The sequence below is a fragment of the Epinephelus moara genome, chromosome 2 (genome assembly GCF_006386435.1).
Source record: "Epinephelus moara isolate mb chromosome 2, YSFRI_EMoa_1.0, whole genome shotgun sequence".
NCBI classification, from domain to species: Eukaryota; Metazoa; Chordata; class Actinopteri; order Perciformes; family Serranidae; genus Epinephelus; species Epinephelus moara.
Genome location: NC_065507.1, coordinates 6244227 through 6266564, shown reverse-complemented (window position 1 = coordinate 6266564; position 22338 = coordinate 6244227).

Genomic DNA, 22338 nt, shown 5'->3' with positions numbered 1-22338 from the left:
CTCAACAATAAAATGATGAATATATCCCTCCAATGTGTAGTTTAGGCCCTTTTGGTTACTTCTCAATGACATCTGATCGTTATGTCCCCAAAAATCATCAGTTGCCTCCTGCGAAATGCCGTGTACTGTGACACCTGCCATAGCGCCGGTCACTGAATGTTGATAGTTTGTCTGAGTGAGTGCAGGGGTGTGTGGCTTAGCCATAGGTCAATTAAGTGGCACGAATGAAGCAAGAAGCGCAATTTTGTGTAATTCCCATTTTCACAAGAGCTAAAAATTCTGAACTTCAGCAACCAATTGCACCACGATAGCCAATCAGCATTGAGATCCTCCGGGGACGTATGACGCAGAGGACGTGCCGGCGGAAGTTTATTCAGCAACTTCACGCACATATGACGCAAGTTATTCACATGTATGAAGTGAGTCAACACAAAATATTCTGGCATTCAAACTCACGCAAGTAATGTGACGCCAAAATTTGCATCTTGTTTTGTGTGAACACAACATAATATTTTTTTTTTTTTTAAATGGCGGTTACAGGTGCTGCATTGGCTCATATGTTTTCTTGTGCTGCGGACACAATAAACAGGGTGGTTCGAAAATGCCTTCTGATCCGACTGTGTTGAGTGTGCTGACCTTTAAGGGAATGTAGACCCAATGAATATCCATCTTTATATAACAGTTTAAATACTGCACTTTTGGGGAGCAGTTTATATTGTATGGTTTGTAGACCAAACTCTCAAGTGAACTGTGTTAACCTCCTGATTTTCTCTCCCCAGGATGACAAAGCATGACCTGCCCTTTTCTGTCTGTGACTGGCTAGTCATTGCCTTCGTTGGTTGTGTTTGTTATGTTTTGGCAAAAGGGATGAGATTGGTTAGGGTTTGGGTAAGAATGTTAAGGTAAGCCAATCAGAATTAGAGTACAGCAGGTCATGCATTCTTCATCCTATGAAAAATAAGTTTGCATCCAGTTAGCTACCGAATTAGCTAGCCTGCTCATTTAGCAAGCTATTTTCTTTTCACAGTAGCTTGCCAAAGAGCCACACAACTCGCTATGTTAGCAAGCTTCCAACACCACCCATATAAAGAGGACGCATACATGAATCAGTGTCACATGTTAGTGTGACCAGGGCTTTTGGCTGTCCAAGTAATTTCCAAGTATTTCTTTCAAGATCAGAGAAACATTTTCTATTCTATTTTAAATGTGATGTTGTTTAGGACCTAGATCTTTCAGCAGTTTCTTCTACTGGCAAGGAGATTGCTAATAAACTAATGCACTTATTCAATTGCTGAACAAGAATTAGGTTATGTTTAAAGGGCCTGTTGGAATTTAAATGAATACTGCTGGATTTCTCAACATGTTTACAGCATGTCCCCACTGCCCAAGCATCGGACTGGGGTGGTGCCTCTTGTGATTGGTCTTAGATTATTGACTAAGCAACAATTCAACAGTGTTTGCACAACAAAAAAAGTAGGAGTCAGGAAATGTTCACTTAGCAGGTCTACTGTAGTTCATGGGATTACATAAAGTAACCCTCCGCTGAATGTGTCTCCCTCCTGGAATGTTCTCAGGTCAATCTTTCTTCAGTTTACTCAATGGAAACTTCTTTTCCACTCCACTGCCATTAGCGTCCTGTCCTTTTCTTGAGATTGCAGTATGTGTTTCTTAGTGTCATCTGCCTCTACCACACAAAGGAACTCTGTAAGGCCTTGCTGACACACCTGTTTTGGAGGTCAGATAGGTCATGACCTCAGTGAAGGGGCAGAGGAAGTGTGTATCTGTGAGTTTAGTGCCTCAAACCAGACCTCAGACCGTGCAGCCACTGTTTAGTTCCTCTGGGTTCGTTTTTCTCAGGATGATTGAGTCACATTTTATTTTTCACGTTTTATTTTCCGTGCAGTGCCAGTGGTTTGCCGTCTTTATTTTTCTTTCTTTTGTTTAAGGCGGCATTTTTATAACTCTGCTTTTGTTGTGTATTTCTATTCTGCCTCAAACACACACACACACACACACACACACACACACACACACACAGACACTCCTACTTCCTTAAACCCATTTTGAGCATTCTCACAGAGGCGAGTTGTCCTAATCCACCTGGCTTTGGCTCTCAACTTCCCAAATGCCGACATGAGAGCTGGTCATAACTCATCATACACACACACACACACACACACACAAACACACACTCACACACACACTCAAAGTCACACAGCAGCCGCTACTCCAGAGGCTTTCTTTGGTGAGCCATCGGCGCCGTATTACATTAAAGGTCAGTTACTGAGTTTCCATTTCAGCTTCGCCTTCCGCCTGTAGCACGCTGTGAGCCAAATAAATTGGAGGATTGTCTGTCAGGCTGCCTGTTTGATTTCCTCAGATGACTCCGATTGTTTGGCTTGGAGGTAACCACTTCTGCCACCACCCACCCCCCTCCCGCTGAAGTTACATTTTAACGCCTGGCATGGAGAAAGTGTCATTATGTACGGCAGCTTAGCTCTTAAGTGTGATTGTGTCAGTGAGTATGTGAGGAGTGAAATATGGCCACACTGATGTGATGCTGTGTCTACATACAGTATGTGGTGCTGGTTACAAATGAAACATCCGCTGCGTAGTAGCTACTTTCCATCTGCGACATCAGGGATGCCGTTAACTTGAAAAATACTTTTGCCGTAGAATTAATCAACACTTGACTGGTTGTCAATGAGTCAGCATCAAGATGAATTCATTAGGATTTATTATGAGGCAGATTTTAATGGAATTATGCTAAAAATGGTCCAAAAATACTTAAGTTATTTAGTACTTGAAATTAATTATGATAATGTTATTGCAGAAATCATTAGTTGATTAACCGAGGCTACAGTAATGCTAGCAGCTGTGTGAAGCTGTACTGCACAACACCAGCCAACATTTGTATGTGGGGCCTATGTGGGCAGTACATGGGCTGAAAATGGTCCCTATATGAGACTGTCCACAGGTTCCATGGTGGCACGTGCCAATTGCCCACAAGGGTCAGGTTTACCAAAGTGGGCCACACATGGGTTATACTAGGGCTACCTTAGTATGGGCCCAAAATGGGCATCTTATCTAGGGCCCACTTGGGTAAGACGACCCCATGTGGGCAACTGGCATGAAGCCATTCTGCAACCCATGAGGCCTGTTTCCACCGCAGGAACTTTGGGGTAATTTTATGGGGCCGGGGCCGTTGGTGCATGTCTCCACTGCAGAAACCACCCCCGAAGGAACGTTTACAGGGGCTAAACAAGTCTCGGAGTAGGTACTCAGAACGGTGGGGCTTTAAAACTCAGCAGATGAAGAGTCGCATTTTTAAAAGGAGTCGTAAGAAGATTCCACCCTCTCAGTGGAGACACGGTGGTTGAGAGGGCAGAATGAGAGGACATTCCTGTAAAGTTCCTGCCCCCCAAATAGTACCAGGAACTTCTTCAGTGGAAACGGGCCTATTGACAACCCCATATAGGGTCCATTTTTCAGCCAATTTACTACCCACGAGGGCCCAACATACAATTGTTGGCTGAATGCTAATGTCAGAATGCTAACATGCTCCCAAGGACAGTGCTAAAATGCCAGTGTTTAGCAGATAAGTGTTTCGTTTTGTTTTGTTTCGTTTCGTTTCGTTTCGAAGGGACAGTGCAAATTAATAATTACACTTGGTATAAAAATGCCAGAATTACCCAAATTGCTATTTTTCATCTGTTGTTCCTTGGCCAAGATGTTACACAAGGCTACCTAAAATACAACAAAGCACAAAAGAACAAATGAAAAAACAGCACAAAAAGAAAAACATCACTTTGAACACATCAACACAAAGTGATTTTAACATGATATTTTTGGTCACAAGAATGAAATGATCATCACATTTGTGATTCAGTGCTGAAACTTGAGGCAAAATTGATGCAACATATAAGAGCATACAATTAAATTTTTTAACCATGTTCACCATCTTAGTTTAGTGTGTTAGCATGCTAATATTAGCTAATTAGCACTAAATACAAAGTACAGCTGAGACTAATGGGAATGTCTTTAGTTTTGCAGGTGTTTTGGCCCCAAACCAAAGTATTGGAGGAGTGAAAGTTTGACCTGATGATGGCGCTATATAAAAAGTTAGGGCATCACTAAGTTATTACAGTTCATCCAGTGGGGATCTCTGACGTCGTAGTGATGCTATAAATTCGGTACAGTCAGTGGAAGAGGATTTGCTGCTTTTCTTTGAATTTTGGACATTAAATTAGAAGTTGAGGGCGGCACGGTGGTGTGGTGGTTAGCACTGTCACCTCACAGCAAGAGGGTTGCTGGTTCGATCCCGGGTGTGGGAGCCCTTCTGTGTGGAGTTTGCATGTTCTCCCCGTGTCAGCGTGGGTTCTCTCCGGGCACTCCGGCTTCCTCCCATAGTCCAAAGACATGCAGACTGGGGACTAGGTTAATTGATAACTCTAAATTGTCCGTAGGTGTGAATGTGAGCGTGAATGGTTGTCTGTCTCTATGTGTCAGCCCTGTGATAGTCTGGCGACCTGTCCAGGGTGTACCCTGCCTCTCGCCCGATGTCAGCTGGGATAGGCTCCAGCCCCCCCGCGACCCTCAAGAGGATGAAGCGGTTAGAAGATGAATGAATGAATGAATGAATGAATGAAATTAGAAGTTGGCTCTGGCAATATAAATACTTACTTTCAGTCTGACTTTTTTGACTTAATAATTTACTAGATAATAAAAAAGGTAGTAGCAAAAACATTATGGATTGATAGTTTCATTGTTGGGATGCAGTTGTAGTTCTTAAACCACAGGGCTGCTCTGTTTTGCCCCTCAACTGAAAAAAAGCCAGAGGTCTATTTTTAAGTGAACTGAATTCCACACAGTGAGCACACTCTCTTCTTCTCTTTCTCCCTCTACTCACTGTTGTCCCCAACGGACATGTTAATCTCCACTGTTTCAGGGACTGAGTTACCCCTGCAGACACTTTATTTAGACTGGAGAGGGAGGGAGAGGGAATAAGGGAGGAGGTTGAAGGGAGGAGGGCGTTGTGGGTGGGGGAGGTGAATGTGAACTAAAATTTGCTTAAAATTCATCACACTGATTGATCGATGTATGTCAGGTGTTGGCAAGTTTTTAACAACTTGAGAAAAACATGTTTGTTTTAGTCAAGTGTATCCAACATGGTTTTTTGTGTGTGTGTTTCATCAGCTGAAAGGTCAGAGACTGTTCTTGACCCACAGAGGAACCACGTAATCCTTCAGATGAAGTGAAAACCTGAGAATCACCAGAACCTCAGCGACAAGGTTTTCACATGACAACAGAAACATACACGACCTTACACAGTGAGCCATTAACAGTTTTATTGTAGATCCAGCCTGTTACCCCGGCTGAACCCAGGCCTGATTGTAAATTAACATGTAAAGTCAACATTAACTGTTGTGTGGTAACTAGTTCACTCTAAACATGCCACTGAATAGAATTTTAAAAAGAAAAAAACTATGCAGGAGTATTTGGAGACAAAATTGCAAATATGGTTTTAAATAGTAAAAACCTTGGCAACAGTCTGTGGAAAACTTCCATCTTGGGGAAAACATTCTGCTGAACTCAACACCACTAGAGTACAGCATGATTCTTTTACAGGCAACAAAGTGGTGTCAGCAGCAATTCCCATCTCAAGTGAATGCAGCAAAATTATTCTTGCACACTGTCTACTCCAGCCGAAGCACAACAGGGAGCATGCATGTCAGGGTCATCATATAACGCTGACATGCATAAAGGGATGTAGTCTGTCACAGGTAATATAATGCCAGTGTAAATAAGGTGATGTAGATATGATTTCTTCAATGATGAGTCTCTACCGTCTTTCCAACCATTCTGACCTGACAACAGGAATTATTTCCACTTGCTCAGGGAGGTGTAAATATTAAGTCGCATCTTAACTCTATATTGGAACCAATTTGTATGGTGCAGCCTGTTTTTGCTGGCTGAGGTACATTTGAATTTACAAATTTATATTCAGAAGTGTGTGATGGATGTGTGTTTGCAGCCCATTCTCATTCAGAACTCATCAGATAACACTACATTGGGTGCAGTTACATGATGGCTTCTCATTCAGAATGAAATAAATCTGAATGAAATCACTCGGAATTAAAGTGTTTCCAGGTAGTTTACATGGGAAATATTCATTCTGAATGAGGGTTTACACGGGATATCAGTTTAATCGCCTTTTAATCGCCTTTATTCGGGTCCATGCAAGGTTTGGGGCAGGGAAGGTTTCTGATTGGATAGGGGGTGGGGCGGATGTTACGTGTTTACGTTTACCGGAAGAAAACACTGTAGTCCTCACTCCGGATAAAAAGATGCTTGACGATGCCGTTCTTAGTGCCTTTTTCAGGCTTGTTTTGCTTATATTCTTGAAACAGCAGTATGACAACAACCTTGTTCTGCTAATGCTTCATCTGTTGAGGAGGAGAAGGGAGGCAGAAGGTCGAAGAAGAGAGATAGAAAACCATGCTGTGGCGAATGGAAACCAGTGAGTGCAACGAGTCCGACTGCTCTATCTCAGCCCATTGCTATGGGCGCTATATACGTCATCGCGCCAGAAGGGCAAGGAAACGAGCATGCGCAGAAAGACCGGAATGAACTTAAAGAGGAATGAGTGTATACAAGTGCGAGAAATTCTTTCATTCAGAATTAGAAACGGAATATTCCAGCCCCTTATATCGGATTGAATTTTCAATCGCATTGGCCATTTTCATTCCGAATTAGGTGTTTGCAAGATCACTTTTAATAGGAATGAACTTTCATTCCGAATGAAAAGGGAATTAAACTGTCGATGTAAACGCACTCAGTGTCAGTGATCTGGACGTTAGATACTGACGCACAAAGGCACCTTTGTTGACGCAGTGGTCAACAACCGAAGTCATCAAGTATAAGTATTATGTCAGTGGACATCCACGTAAAATACCAATGCACAAATGCACTTTTTTCGGTGTTACAGAACACACCAACCAGTGTTATTTTGTAACGCTTCAGGCTTGTAAAAGTCCCTATAGGGTGGGAGGGATGGTGGGTGGGTCCAACAAACACCGGACTTTCACCTGAGAGCCCACTGTTCATTTCTTGCATGAAACCAAAATCAGTGGAGTTATTTTAGTAACAATGTAGTGTGCTAATATGTGTAGCATGCTACGGAAGTGATGTATGTCAAGACATATGTCACACGACGTGACTTTACATCGGTAACAACCATACTTATCTTACGCCAAGCCATGATGGGGTTTTTTCTAAATCGAACCACGTGCTTTTGTTGCCTAAACTTCAGGAAACAAACGTAAAACAAGCTAGTTTACCTACGTCATGAGTATATTTAGAAAAACGAGCAGAAAGTATTTATTTCCTATGAAAATGGAAGTGTATTTTGGAAAGACACGATGCATGCAACAAGTGGAACGAGTGGAACACCAACAACAGACACAGGAGGGTACCTTGCACGTTATTTTAAGACGTGGAAGTCCACTGACAAAATGGCGATATTTGACAAATTGGGATGAGAACATATTGGTGTGTGTGTGTGTGTGTGTGTGTGTGCATTTGTTGGAGGTAAAAAAGTACGTGTGAAGGGCCTCCAGACTGGAGTGATGCTGTTTTTGACTCCCATTAATTTGCAACATCCTTTAGTTTATCTGTCCTCTGTAATGAAGGATCTGGAATACTGTGTGTGCGTGTGAGAAAGAGACGGGTTGGGTTGGGTAAAATTCTGATTTATATTTTTTCTGCCATCTTTCTGTCCCCACTTGAACCCTTCCTCAGAGTTTTCGTTTGAAATCCAACCCTCGTCCTCACACTTCATTGGCGAGCTGCAGTTAACTAGCCTGTTCTTTAGGAAACATCATGAATGTCCCTGAGACAGAGCGCGGCCTTTGGATGAGAAGGAGATCTGTTATTGAACCTCCATGATTTGTTAAAACAGGTTCCTTGACCCAGTTTAATTGCCAATTAATAAGAGGCAAGACTTGGGTTTCCATGGTGATAGTCTAGCCATATGTTCCCCAGATAGGTCCATCCAGTAATGATGGTCGAGATAGAGCAATAATAGTTATTAATAGGTACTGAGCTTCGGGGTTAACAAGGACCGAAGATGAAGGATTCCCTTCTGATAATCAAACTTTAAATCTTCAGGGATGGTGGATTTCACTTGGACTGATTTGGCTCCATATATTTTGAGGTAAAGCTTTTTTTTCTGTACATGTTGTGTAACCCATGCCATGTTTGCTGTTGGCCTTTTATAGCTACTTAATGGACTGTACGATTAGGTCAGGGGTTCAAAATACGTTAGCGGGCTGACCGGTGAACCGAAGCACGCAGCACTTCATTCAATTAGCATAACTGTAACCTTATTAGGACCAAGCCCTGACTCAGTCAGTACGTGCTGTGTGGTCCCACTCAATTTAAGTCAACTGGTCAAATTTATATGCAAAAACACACACACATATTCCCACACTAAAAAGCTCATGTAATGTACTGTCGGGATTTGAGGGCAAACATGAAAGCAATGCTGAGCTAAGCCTTACACAAACACACACTCACTGGAAATACACAAACACACACTCCCCCAGTATGTACACTTTAACTACTCAAAAGGCTTGCTATTTTAAACTTTTATACCTGCAAGCACATTTTCTCACAAACATACACAAACACACTCTGAGTCATTCCTGCACACATATTTTTACTAAGTCTCCTGGGCTGATTATACATGCGCACACACACACATGCACACGCACGCTGCAGCCGACTGGCCAGTCAGCCTGAGTTGTTTTTGGACTCAGGAGTCTAGTTAGCAAAGGCTAGTATCAATCATTTAGCCAGTGGAGAGCGGCTCAGTCGATGGGGTCGTGTATGGGTGAGGAACCCGGACCAGCCCCAGAATCCCTCACTCCGAGGGGGGCTGAGGAGCCGGGGCGGTGGGGGCCGGAGTTCAGAGATTGAATGATGTCTTAAATAGCATGTAAGGAGGCACGCTGAGCAAGGCTGGATGAAAGGGCTGCAAATAAATATGCAGGGAAATACCAGCCCTGCTTATTACACGGCTTTATTAAGTACTCAATTTTCACTGTCCAAAGAATGCATGCTGAGCTTTGTTATTTCTGAAAAACACGCTCCTGCTTCACATCGAATTATATCACTCTGTGTGATCTCTACTTCAGTGGTTCTTGTTGATTTCTAATCAGCAGAAAATGGTGAGGAACATGGCAGGAAATGCCAATTTATTAAGCCATTAATTTCCGATCATTTCATATGCTAATTTAGAACCGCTAAGGAGCTGGAGCCAATCCCAGCATGCATTGTGCAGCTGGAATGAAAACACCCTTGAGAGGTCAGCAGTTTGTCACATAGTTTAGACAGACACTGTAAAAATGAGTTATTTAGACTCCCTAGTTAATGTAACCTGCACATTTTTTGGATTGCCCGAGGGACCTGACAGCAGCAGAATCCAAACCCCAGTAAAATGGATTGGTAACCACATTAAAAGCTCCATTAAAATATAGGCTTTATTGGTAATGATTCAGCCAACACTGGTCTGCCTCAGGCAAAACTTTTTGCTTAAGGGCGACCAGTAGTTTCAAAGCTAACACTCAGCATCGTTTCGTAGGAGGAGAGAAAATGCTAATTGTTGACCTGAATATGGCCTCTGATTAACATGTAGGAAAGCTCGGCCTAATATGGAAAAGCAAGACGAGCTGATTTAGTATACAGCACATTTCATACACACAGGCAATTAAAGTGCTTTATGTGTTTAATATGCAGTTAAAAACAATGGAGACACAAAAGGTTTTAACCTGCTTTTAATATGTGGTTGAAAATGGAAAGCATATTGTATTATCTGTTGATGTGAAGCACTGAAGTACATGGAGTAAAATAGCTGCCAAAATATAACACTGGTCCACAGCTGTGACAATATATAACCAACAGGACAGTGGCCATGTAGCAGAGGTAGAGTCAGACGGTCAAAAGTAATAATAAATAACAGAAAAGCCTTAAAGTGCGAGAGAGTGGAGTCGTCACAGTGGGTGGTGGTGGTCAGGAGCTTGTGCAGATGGCAGCCTACTTGGTGTGGAGGTTAGTTCCACATGGGATAGGAGGAGGGGGCTGGGATCAGACTGGAGTTTAGTAGTCAAACAGTCTAATATATGAAGTTAGCCTCAGCTGCAGGGCACTGCAGGCACCTGCCAGAGGGCAGCCATTCAAAGGCGCTATATAGGACATGGGTGGAGTCCTTTAAAATGGATTAAGCTTTGGTGATCGTACAGAGAGCTCAAAGACTGGAGGGGGTGTCATATGATTTTAGAGCAGGTGTTCAATGTGTTCTGGGGGGCTTCTTTTCATTGTTTGTGATAGAATTGAACCAGCAGACGATTGAGAGGGTTATTGTGCTTTAGATGAAGTTCATTTGCCCCCTCAGTGCGGTTCATTTGGGCAGGTGTGAACACAGCAATCACACTCAGGTGTGCACCAAAACAACCAGACCGAGACCTTCTTGAAGAGGTGGTCTCAGTCCGGTTACAAACAAACTCTGTGTGGTGAGAACGTGTTGCAACCTGGATGTGAACCAACTGCAGTCACATGACACATTGTTTGGGTTAAACATGAGCATGTTACAGTCCTGGAGGATTATTAATGTGCACCTCCTCCTGTACTGCCTTAATATGCACATTCAGCACATCCAATGCATCAAAACATTGTTTTCTAGTTGGAGCCGCGCCTCGTTTTCAAACTGTATGGTTTGACTAAAATGAACAATGACAGCAATATAGTCCACGATGAGCAGCGCTAAAATCAACCTGCGTAGTTGTCCCTCCATTGTGACATTAGAAAGTGTCACATTTATCTTGCAAGTGTACTCTTCTTCAACGTTTGCTTTACTTCCTGGATTTTTCCCACATGGAAATTCTGACCAATCAAGAGCAGCTTTCTCACACAAGACATTTGATCTGGTCCACTTGTAAATGCTGCCGTGAGAACATGAACCAACTCTAGGCAGTTATACAACTTCAATTCAGACCAAAGGAGACGACTCTAGGGCTGAAAGCACCCTAAGAAACATTTTCCACCAAGAAACAAACAAGTGACTTTATACTGCCACCTTTAAGTGAACCTCCCACCTGTTTTTATGCTATTTTAGTTCATTTCGTTTTTTCATTTTATATTTTGTTGTCATTTATTTATGTCCTATAGCAAGTGGGTTATGTGTATTTTGCTTAAAGACTCAATAAAACCAAACATATCCAATAGTAGTATTAGTATCGGAATTTCCAGTCATATTAATGTAGTAGTTGTAATACATTTTAATGTGAAATACAAGACCACATTATCTCTTATTAACAAAACCCTGCCGGGCATGAAATGTTACATACATCCGAGCTGGGCTGCTTCATACTGTATTCCTCTATTCATGATCTTATCACACAATGTTGAACTATGATCCCCCGGCATGGGCGCTATTTTGATTCCATTCTCCGACCTGCTGAAAACTGAGGATTAGGATTGTGTGGATGGTGTGTGCATATACATGTCCACATGAGTGCGTGCGCTGGCTTTCATGTGTTGTAGCCCACATGTGAGCAGCGATAGGAATCTTATTGCTGTCAACAGTCCAAAGGCCAAAGCTGCTCTGAACAGAGAAAATCCCCGCACTCGAATCTCACCACGGCGTTACCGAGCTCTCTGTCTCCTTTAATCTACACTCCTTTTTCTCACCGTTGGGCTCAAACCAGCAGATGATGGATGGCCATTGTGTCACAGGGTGCCTTTTGTTTCTTTCTTTCACTCACTCAATCATTCCCTCTTTTTACTTTTTCTGTTCCAACTTTTTAAATAATATAAGGTTAAAAACGGGCTTTGGGGCCAATTGCAAAGAGTTTGAATTGAATCACCTGGCCGTCTCCCAACTTCTGCTTTCATCTACAGGTTTCTTTTCGTTTCTCTTTTCCACTTTTCCCCTCTGTCTCTCTATATATACATAGCTGTCCGTCCATCTCAGTCCATCAGGCAGTTATCAAGGGGATTTTGAACATTGCTTTCAGTGTGATAACCAGGTTTCTGCTTGAGCTGATAGCCTGCCGGACCTTCATCAGGCTGCCATCCAGACAGAGGGGGAGGAGGAGGAAGAAGAGGATGGGGGCTGACTCGATTTAACCTTCATCTTGCTGGCAGAGATGGAAGCCAAATCCACATCACCCACTCGCGCATGCACTTTCACTGCTTAACCTTCCAGTGTGTGAGCAGAGGAGTCCAAGACCTGGTGGCTCGGGAGAGTGGTTTGCACTAGAGATTAGCATGTTTGTGTTTGTGAGTGTGGATTTGGCTCTGGTGTGCATGAGTGTGCTCAGTGAGGTCAAAGGTCAGCCTATCAGGTGGGACCAGCAGTGTGGTCGGTGAATCTGGATAAGGAGCAATTGAGTGGTCAAGTAGGTGACCTCCCATCGCCTTCATTTGGGAACGGGCCACCCGCCGGCACCCTTTGGCCCGGAGGTGAGATTAGTCTGGTGGGGCTGATAAAGCTCCACGTTCTCCGAACAGACCAACAGTCACTGGGGATTATGGTCCTGGAGAGGGACGGTTTCCCACACAAAGCAGGTGGGGAGAGATGCAAAGGCTTACTTAAAGGCTCTTCATGTTGTTGCTTTGTTGTCTACAGCCTTGAGCAGAAAAAAAACATAGCAATTTAGGTTTGCTGCAGTCGTCACTGTCAAACAATGGATTTTGTTTTTCCAGAGATGCAGCTGCAGTATGCGTTGAGTGTTCAACCAGCGCATAGTTTGGCTTCACCGCAAATGTCTTTCAGTTTTGTCCTCCTAACCTTTACACAGATGTTCAGGACCATGACATGTTTGAAAACAGCCATGCTTTATGAGGTGTCGAATAGTCAGTCCATAAACAGAGGAAACCTCTCCGACACTTCATCCAGATCTCCCCCGAAATCCTTTTATCATCCCTCCATGTCCAACTTGCCATTGCAGAACAAGACGAAGAGTCTGCAGCCATGGTAGCAGCTGTGATGGTGGTACATGAAAGGTCAGAGGATCACAAGGATTTTTTTTTTTTTTTAGATAATTTAGATTCATCCTCTGGGGACCATAGAATTCTGTTCAACGTTTTCCAAATCCATTCAATAGTTTTAAGGCTATTTCAATTTCCTTTTAATTCAAGAAACGTCAGTGGCTCACCAAATTCAGTAGGTTTCATCCTGTTGAAAAAACAAATACTAAGTACTGAATTTAATGGCAGACCATCCCATAGTTGTCCCGACATCTCACTCAGCACTACAATTGTCACTAGTGGCATAAGAACGAAAATCAGTGCATCACTTAAATCATGAGGACACATCATCTGGAAGCCATGAACATCAGTGCCAAAACTCATTGCAATCTATCTATGAGACCAAACCACACATTTGTTGACAATAAATTCTGGGTAGGAAGCTATCATGTCATGTACAATACCTCGTCTACAGCCAGATTTTGAAGCAGTATCAGATAAAGTACTCTATCATGTTGTTTTATTCTAGCAATCCTCACTGACTGCTATTCTATTTTTTTCCAAAGCCCCTTTTACACTGCCAGATTTTCGGCGAATGTTGGGCCGTTTTGCCGGCAAGCTGCGAGCATTTAGACACACAGAGCTGGATTGGCGAGTTGATCCGAGGTGCCCAATTTTCCACCTCGTAGGGTAGTCATATTGGCGGAACCCTTTTGGTTTAAACAGACCGAGGCGGCCTTCCACAACTGGATGGGCTGTTGATGACTTGTGGGAGGGGCTGTTGATGATGCTGCATGTGCGAGCCACTGGCGGTGGATAAACAGGAAACAGCTGATAGCAGGAATTAGTGAGCATTAACTGACAGACACTGTAAAGATGAGCAACTGGGGAGACAAGGAATTGCGCGCCCTCCTTGTCCTCGCAAACGAAGAGGCCATTAACCGTCAGATGACGGGGACGGTGAAGAACGGGCCGACTTACGAGAGAATCGCCGAAGGACTGACCAGCTGTGGCTTCCCTCTCACGTCAATGTTTACGTCACACGCTGAGCTACACATTTTGTTACTTGCTCACGCCCCCCATTGCCCCGAAAAAGGCGCATTCTGTATAAACAAAAGTAGGCAGGCGGCATTTTGCTGCACTCCCTGATTTTGTTTTTATACTGCCAAAATAAAAACTGGAAAAAGACTGATTGGACTTTCCTGCAAATTTGCACAATTCCTGTTTAAAAATGGCTCAAGTTTCCTCATGGCATATTTTTCAAAGCTCTTATATATACACTTTATCTCTCCCAAAATGTACAAAATTCTTAAATAAATATATAGAAATAAAGAAAGAAAAATCTAAACAGCAAGGGAAATTATACCATGTCTGTACTGATGTATGTTTTGTGATATAAACTGTCGTACAAAACATAAAGAATTAAAAAAAAGCCACCTAAAAAGAGGTCCCACAATGAATAAATAAATAAATTTAAAATAAAGTAAATTTAGATTTAAATTTAGAGGATTTTCACAGCTTTACCTTGCCGTTGTACAGCCCTTTCCAACTGGGAAGTGAACCTATGTCAAAGCCAGACTCCATTGACAAAATCCCTAATTTTACTCCACAGAACACAGCAGCTTCTGATCTACTGCTGCCTCAATTGGTTAGGCTGTAAGATGAAGCAGAGAAAATTCTCCCAATATAGCATACACTAAAAATTATCCTTTCTTTCTTTCTTCATTTTTCTAAGGTGGCTAAAATGTCCAAAGAAAAACACAGCAGAGACGTTAGATAGGTCAGACCTCTGTGTGTAACAATATATCTTTTTACATATGGCTGAACATCAACAGAAATAAACAAGGTTGCAAATTACACATGACTCTGCAATTGAAATTATTTGCCAGTTGTCGAACTGGAAGTTATTATTGTTGTTAGCGCAATGTCACAGTGATTCGGTCAGTAGTTATTTCTTTCTGGACAAAAATGAAGGACAGACTAGCTGACCAACCATCAGGCCTATGTTGTTATTCAAAGCACCATGTTGTTAGTGTGAGTAAAAAAGTTTGAAAGGCAAGAAATAAAAAAAAAAAAAAATCTTGACTTATAAATACCAAAAAATCCTGGAGGACATATTTGCTTCTGTCTTTTATTTATTTCTCAAAGTTACCCTTGTAAAAGAAAACAGAATTTCCTCCGCTTTCTTTGAAAAATTTTCACTGAAGATTCTCATATAGACATCTGTTAGGTATGTATTTTTATTACTTTCAAGCATCCTCGGGTAAATGCTCTCAGATCTGCTGCCAATTACTTGTGAAAAATCTCAACTCAAACACGTTCTCGGCTTTGTCTCTAAAGTTGCCACCCATCAATCTTCACTCCCCTTCCTCTCTCCTTTATCTCCCTTTTCTCCTTCTCTTTGTCACGCCGACTCAGAGCTCTGTTTTCTCGTGTTTGTTTTGTTCTCTGATTCTCATTCGTCTCCCGTTTACTTCCATTACTCACAGGAGACTTGGAGGGGGGAGAAAAAGTTGCCTTTAGGCCGGGTTGCAACCAAGAGAGGGTGCTTCTCCCATAAGTGCTTTTTCATGTTGTCGGGTGTTTGTCTGCGATAGTTTCTGCCTCTGGTGTTTGCTAAACCAAAGCTGCGTTTGACGGCTGCACAGACGGCGTTTGACTGTGAACTGATGGATTTCAAACACGGCTAAATTAAGACACATTCTGTCATGCTGCCAGAATTTGCTCCTGTTTTCTTCAGACGTAGGCATTTTAAAGGCCCTTTATGGGTATCGGTGCATACGTGTTGTCCATCAGAAGTCCTCAGAAGCAATACCTCGCAGAGCAGACACAAGGTCAACTCTATGCTGGAAGCCTCTCGATCAATATGCTCAGACGTTTGAGAGGCTCGGCCCAGCTATTTTCCCACTGATGCTTTCAGCTCTCGTTGTTTTCTTCCCCCAACTTTTCTTTTATTCCCCCGACAGATATTTCCCCATACGTCATGACAGCACTCAGTTTTCCTCTTGAATTGGCCTTCACCACAACAAAAATGCCAACCAATCACCTGGAGACTCAAGAAAAGAAAACTCTAGACTCAGAATTTGCTTGAAGCATCTGGGGATTAAGACTGAAGTGTTTGGATTATGGATTATCATATTGTTTCGATTTAAGGACGTACTTAAGAACGACGATACAAAGGACAGAGTAATCATGATGTCAGTGTGAAGGGTGGCGCCCCATTGTGATTGACTTAGCGGACGGGCCAGGAGGGGTCTTATCTCTCGAATCAGGAAATTGAATTATGAAACAAAGTGACCCAATGAAAAGGGTTGCAGTGACAGTATGGAGCTGCGGGGGTTAAGCCAGTTTGAAGGGCTGGCACTTCACCTAAAGGTTTCTTAATTAGATTGGCTGACAAAAGCACCGAGGCTGCTTGCGGTGCATGTGAGTGTGTGAGAAAAAGAAAGTGGACGTGTAGTGGTAAGATCGCCCCATTTTGTGGCTATGAGAGAGTTAGTTTTAGAGTAATCTTAAAAAATTCTTCAAAAATGACCATTTCAATAACTTATTGCCTGTCAACTTGAATTCGGGATTACAGCTTTGTTTTTCTTGCACGTCTCCACGGTGAATGGAAAATCAGAAAAAGACAAACATTCCTCATCAACTACATCAAAACATCTGTTTTCAAATTCTCACACAACTCGTGCAGTATGATCCAAGTCTCATTTATCAAGTCATATGCTCAGCACTTCCCAAGTTCTTCCCCCAACAATTTTCACTAAACCATGACAATTTAAAACACATCAGTAGAAACAGTCTCAACCAGTGTGCCTGGGCACATTCCCAGGCACACTCAGGGCACGCCACACATAGGTGGAAGTGTTTTATATTGTAACATTTGGCAAAACTGCATGTGTTAGGGAAGCTGAGCATACGGCTGGATAAATGAGACTTGGATTACACTGCACAAGTTGTGTGTGAGTTCATAAACAGATGTTTTGATGTAGTTTTGCTGTTGTTAAATGTGGAGCCTGATCACTTCAAATCATGACGAACGTTTATTGGATTCTCTATCGCGAAGGCATGCAGGAAAAAAGTGTTCTTGACGAATTCAAGGTAACACACAGTGAGTAACAGATATACAAGTGGTTTTTCTGTGAGTCAAGTGTTCTTTTAAGGAGGCCACAAATGCCAAAGTTTGTTCATTTGTACAAATAATAAGCACAAAGTTTTGGATGATTCTGTAAAACCTTGGATCGTGTTCACGGTCAGCGCCAATCTTTTTGAAAATCATGTTTTCTTGTACTTGGCAACTGTGGAATGGTTAAGGCTTGGGAAAAACTGCGGCAGCGGCAAATAAACTAGGGCTGAGGTGTGGTTAGAAGGGAATCCAATCAAATTTTGGGCCTTGATTACGATCCAAGTCTTATAATATTGGGTGTTTGCATGTGCCGAGTCCAGTCTCATTGCTGCCCAATGCATGTTTAAGCTACAGCCTGAAAATATTATCAAATAGAACTTCATCCTGAAAGTTATTTTGATGATTTTATATGTGATTTTGCATCAAGATGCATGTAAAAATCTGAAAAATATTCATTTCAGTGCCTATGTGTGCATTTATTCTGCTTTTTCTTACTTTAAGAAAATTTTAATAGCCTTCAGTTTGATCTCAAAAGTATGTAGATAACTTGTACATGAAGGACAAACTGCTTTCAGCACTAACTGTGAATGTTGGCACTGAAACTAAAATGGTCCAATATGGCTGTAATTCCAACAGTACCAGGCTAACATAAGCCACATTACAAACATTTCTGTGGATCTGATTGTAGATCTGAAGCTTCACATTAATGGCAAGCTCAGCAATTATCCACATACTGGAAAGTCTTTTTTTTCCACCATCTGTGCTGCATTTTGACCCCTACAAAGGATCGTGGGCTGGAATGCCTGCGAGACCACTTTCTTGGGCCATCTACCCGAGCAGTCGAAGTCAGAGGAGAGGCTTTACTGACAGAGGTGTTGGATTGTGCTGATTTTGTTAATAGAGAGGCCGCATTCCAGACAAATCGTGGCCACTACCTGAACTTTCAACGTGACTCTGCTTACATAGGTGAGCCAAGTCCAGCAGACAGCCAGCTTTTCTTTTCCGTGTGACCTGCGCTCTCACACTCCCCCAGTCTGGCTTTCTTCTTCACACTTTTCTGTCCTCCTTTTTGCTTGAAGTCACAGCTGCATTCAGTTCTTTGTCCGACTCACCCTCCCTGTTTATTTCAGCAACACACCCTCTTCTTTCACGCCATTTTAGCAGCGTCCACAGATGATGAATCCCAGCGGCTTTTGATCCCTTCCTTGATTTTCCTTTTAGCACCGCCATGAGGATGACATTTGTGAAATATCTTGAAAAGCTTAAGTTGTTTCCCGGGTCAAGAGTGAACATACATGCTTAAATAACACTTGTGTATATGTAAATGCATTATTTTTTAATATTCAAATACCATACCAAGTTTCAAAAATCTAAAAGAAACCCAACCGTTCTCAGACTGGGGCAAATTTATCAAACTCGTCCTCAGTAATCTTTTTTTCATCTTCCCTTCTAAGCTTGCCAAAAATCTGCGAAGGAGGCACACTTTCCCTCCGAGGCCGATAAACATCTCCCACTGCAAACTTCAGAGCTTTAATGTATGCACGCCTTGTGCTGGTGATTTCTCAGGAAATGTGTAAAACGCCATTTGGCTTCAACGTTGAGGTACAGCTCCGTTTCTAAAACTGTCCTTTCTCCCTTCCCTCTCTCCTGGGCCCTTATCAAAGACTCAGGACAATCAGTGGTTTATCGCTGCTGGAAGTGGGTGCAGGAAGCAGATGTTGTTCTGATTAAACACACACACATCCACACACACACACACAACGCAACGCGCCAAGTGAGCAGTGCTCGCTGCTGCTCCAAGGCCTGAGAGGAGTTGCGGGGCCAAGTGTTGGAGTCCAGAGTCATGATATCTGCTGAGCATGTGCTGCAGAGGGGACACGCTGCCAACAGACTGGATTTTTAAAAAAAAAATCATGTGTGTTTAGGTTACACAGAGCGACAGTGAAAGATAGAAAGCAAAAACGAGGCCAAGAAAGTGCTGGATGTGCTACCTTGGCCTCCTCCTTCTGTTACATAACCCCTCCATTATGTGCAATCATATAATGTAGTAATCAATGCATGATAGTTTGGTAATCAGCTCTCCTCTGCAGACATAATGACCGCAGTAACTGATGACAATGCCGATGGCCTTTGCAACAGACGCTGCCAGCGTCCGTGTGTGTGTGTGTGTGTGAATGAGAGGCGGGGAGATTTTCATATGGTTTCTACTTTATTAAGAATGCACTTTGGCACCCCTTTATTTTCTTCACTTTAGGCTATTATTTTACAAACTAGATATAAAAGGACATAAATAAATGACATAAGTTACATGTACCTAGAGCTCCTTGACATAAACAAAATAAAACAAGGCCAAAAAACAAGAAAAAAAAACATGATCATGTCAAAAAAAAATGTACAAAAGAAGATTGAGAGAATGTTAGATCTACATGGCTAGATCATATGGCATCGGAAGGCATACAATGACAAACATTAACTCTTGCGTTTTGTTAATTTTTTTTTTCTTTTTCTTTTCAAATCGTCCAACATTTAAGTAAAGGAAAAAGTATTTTACAGTACATTCTGGTTTCCTTCTCCTTCCCAACATGTCTTGCATATTTCCAAACAGGTCCTTTTTTTCGATAGATAAAACCCAAAAGAACATTGCCAAAAAAGGAAAGAGCAGTAGAGCTGTATTAAGGACGGAGGTGTTTTTGTAGTATATGAAGCGTCATTTAGGAGTTCAAAAACATTCGCATAAGTATAGTTTAAAGAGATAAAGGAACAAAAGGAATATAGTCCATTGGGTTAAACCTGTAGCTGTATGATGTGCTCTGGAAAAAATAAAAATAATCAGTTTTCCCTTCTTAAACACCTTTTTCCTCACTTCTCTGATCCTTTGTAGTGTACAGGCGCGTCATTTCAAACTGCTCCCATTTCCACAGAGAGAGACGGTTCCCACATGTTCTCCTTAAATTGTCACGCGCTCGGAGAGTCCAAACTCTCGGTGTGTTTCTATGCACAGGAAGGTTTTAGTCACACTTGTCTGTGTCACCGTGTGTCCATTTTGCAGGCCGCTGTTACTGCCAAAGCAGAATTGCGTTGCATTCCAGAAAGCTGTTTAATAAATGCTGTTGCTGAGTAGCGGGGTCGCACAACAGGAGCAACACACCTCACATCGTTTTTTTAGACGACACAAAAGCAAAGAACAAAAATAAAAACAGTTTTTTTTCTTTTTCCATGTCAAAAACAATACATCTCTGTTATCTTCTCTTCCTCCACAGTGGCATGAAAACAGACACAATTACTGATAGTACTTCAAAGACGTCACTCATACAGCGACACACACACACACACACACACACACACACATACATTCGTGCACACACATCATCACATTCGCACGCTCAAATCAAACGTTTGTTACTTTACATGCAAACAAAACAATGATAAACCCCCCTCCAAAAAAAAAAAAAAAAAAAATCACAAAAGAAAAACAACTTTCAAAATAAAAGTACATTATCCGCTGGAGCAGGGCTTCTCGATTATATTACATTCTTCTTATTGTCTCTTTTTTGAGCTGTTAAATCATTCATAGTAATTCCAGTACATCGCTGGACGGCCACAAGAGCGTGGTGGCTAGTTTGTCAAGTTGACACGTCGTGACAGTGGACGTCCCAGACGCTCGGGGATGGACTTGTCGTCTCGGTGTTGGAGGAGACTCCAAGGAGAGGAGGGAAAAAGAAGGAGGAAGACAAAGAGGAAGAATTCTGGCTGTGGCGAGCAAGACCGGGATCCTGTTTGTGATGGACGGCAGCAGCTGGGGAGAAAGGAAAGGGGGAGGGAGAGAGGGGGCTGCATCAGTCATGGTGGTTTTGAATATAAACAATTTCTGCTTGGCATCCAGTCCTGACCAACAATACTGCTCTGCAGCTCCAGTCCCGATGGAACATTCGACTCATCTGCTAAACAAAGTCGAATGCCAGAGCCGGAGCATCCAGAGACTGCGAGCGGCCGCCCTACAGGGGGAAAATATGGATTCTGTGGCAACGATGTATTAACTTGTGTACACCACATGCTGCTGCGTGTACAGAATATATGAAACATGCCCTTGACTTATTGGCACACATCAAACACACACCAACACACAGTTAACTAGCTTTTGTGTTGAGGAATGCTCTATGTATAGATTCAACAGCCAGTGTGACCGCACAGTGCTTTGTTATAATGCAGAAATATGACAGGAATATGATTAACTGTAGCACAGACACAAGCAATATTCAATAAATCTATTGTTTCGTGTAAAAAAAAAAGAAGAAAAAAACCCTACATTTTTTAAATCTATTTTTGCATTAAAGGAAGACAATGCTTTATATACTGAAATATGTTCTGCTTTATATTGCTTTTATACAGTTTTTTAATACTTATTCTGCCCACATTGATCAGAAAAAACATCAGAAACAACTCTCAGTATGATGAAAGGCTGCTTCATCAATTAGTCGATCAACAGAAAATTAATCTGCAACTATTGTGCTCATTGGCCTTCCAAATAAGTTAAAAAAATAGCTGCCCACAGACGGCAGAACGGGAGATATGTCGCATTAATAAAAAATTAAAACAAAAATCCCCAAACTAACATTCCCCAAATAAACAGGCCTTTACAAAAACAAAGTTCAAATCAATGGGGTAATAAAAGACTTCAAACAATAAAAACTAAGATTAACCAAAAACACGGTGTTTAAAGACTGTAACCCTGTGGTGTCTTACAGCTCCACACTCAATTCAGCACACCTGCCTTTAACATGCCACATTAAAGGTTCCTGAGATGCCAGGTCAGGTGGTTTGCAAGCTTCTTTAATGTGAGGATGTTATGCCTTTAGTTAAATCCGCCAATGTATATGACACAGAAAAGTAGGCACAGATGGTGTAGGGTGCTACCCTGGTCTGACTATTAGTGTTAAAAAAAATAAAATACAATAAAACATTTGGGAAATGGTGGAATGGAGTGCAGGTGAAGAGCATTAGAGCAGAAGAACATTAAAAGCCAAAAGCCATCCAGGACGCAGTACAGAAAGATGGCGGCTAAATTTCTAAATCTGCATGTACCATATTCTCTAATTATTTGTTTTTTATCATCAGTTTGTTAGCTAAGTTGTATTTGTGTTATCATTAGCTCTTGTTGGGGGAGTATCCTTGGGCTCTAAATATGC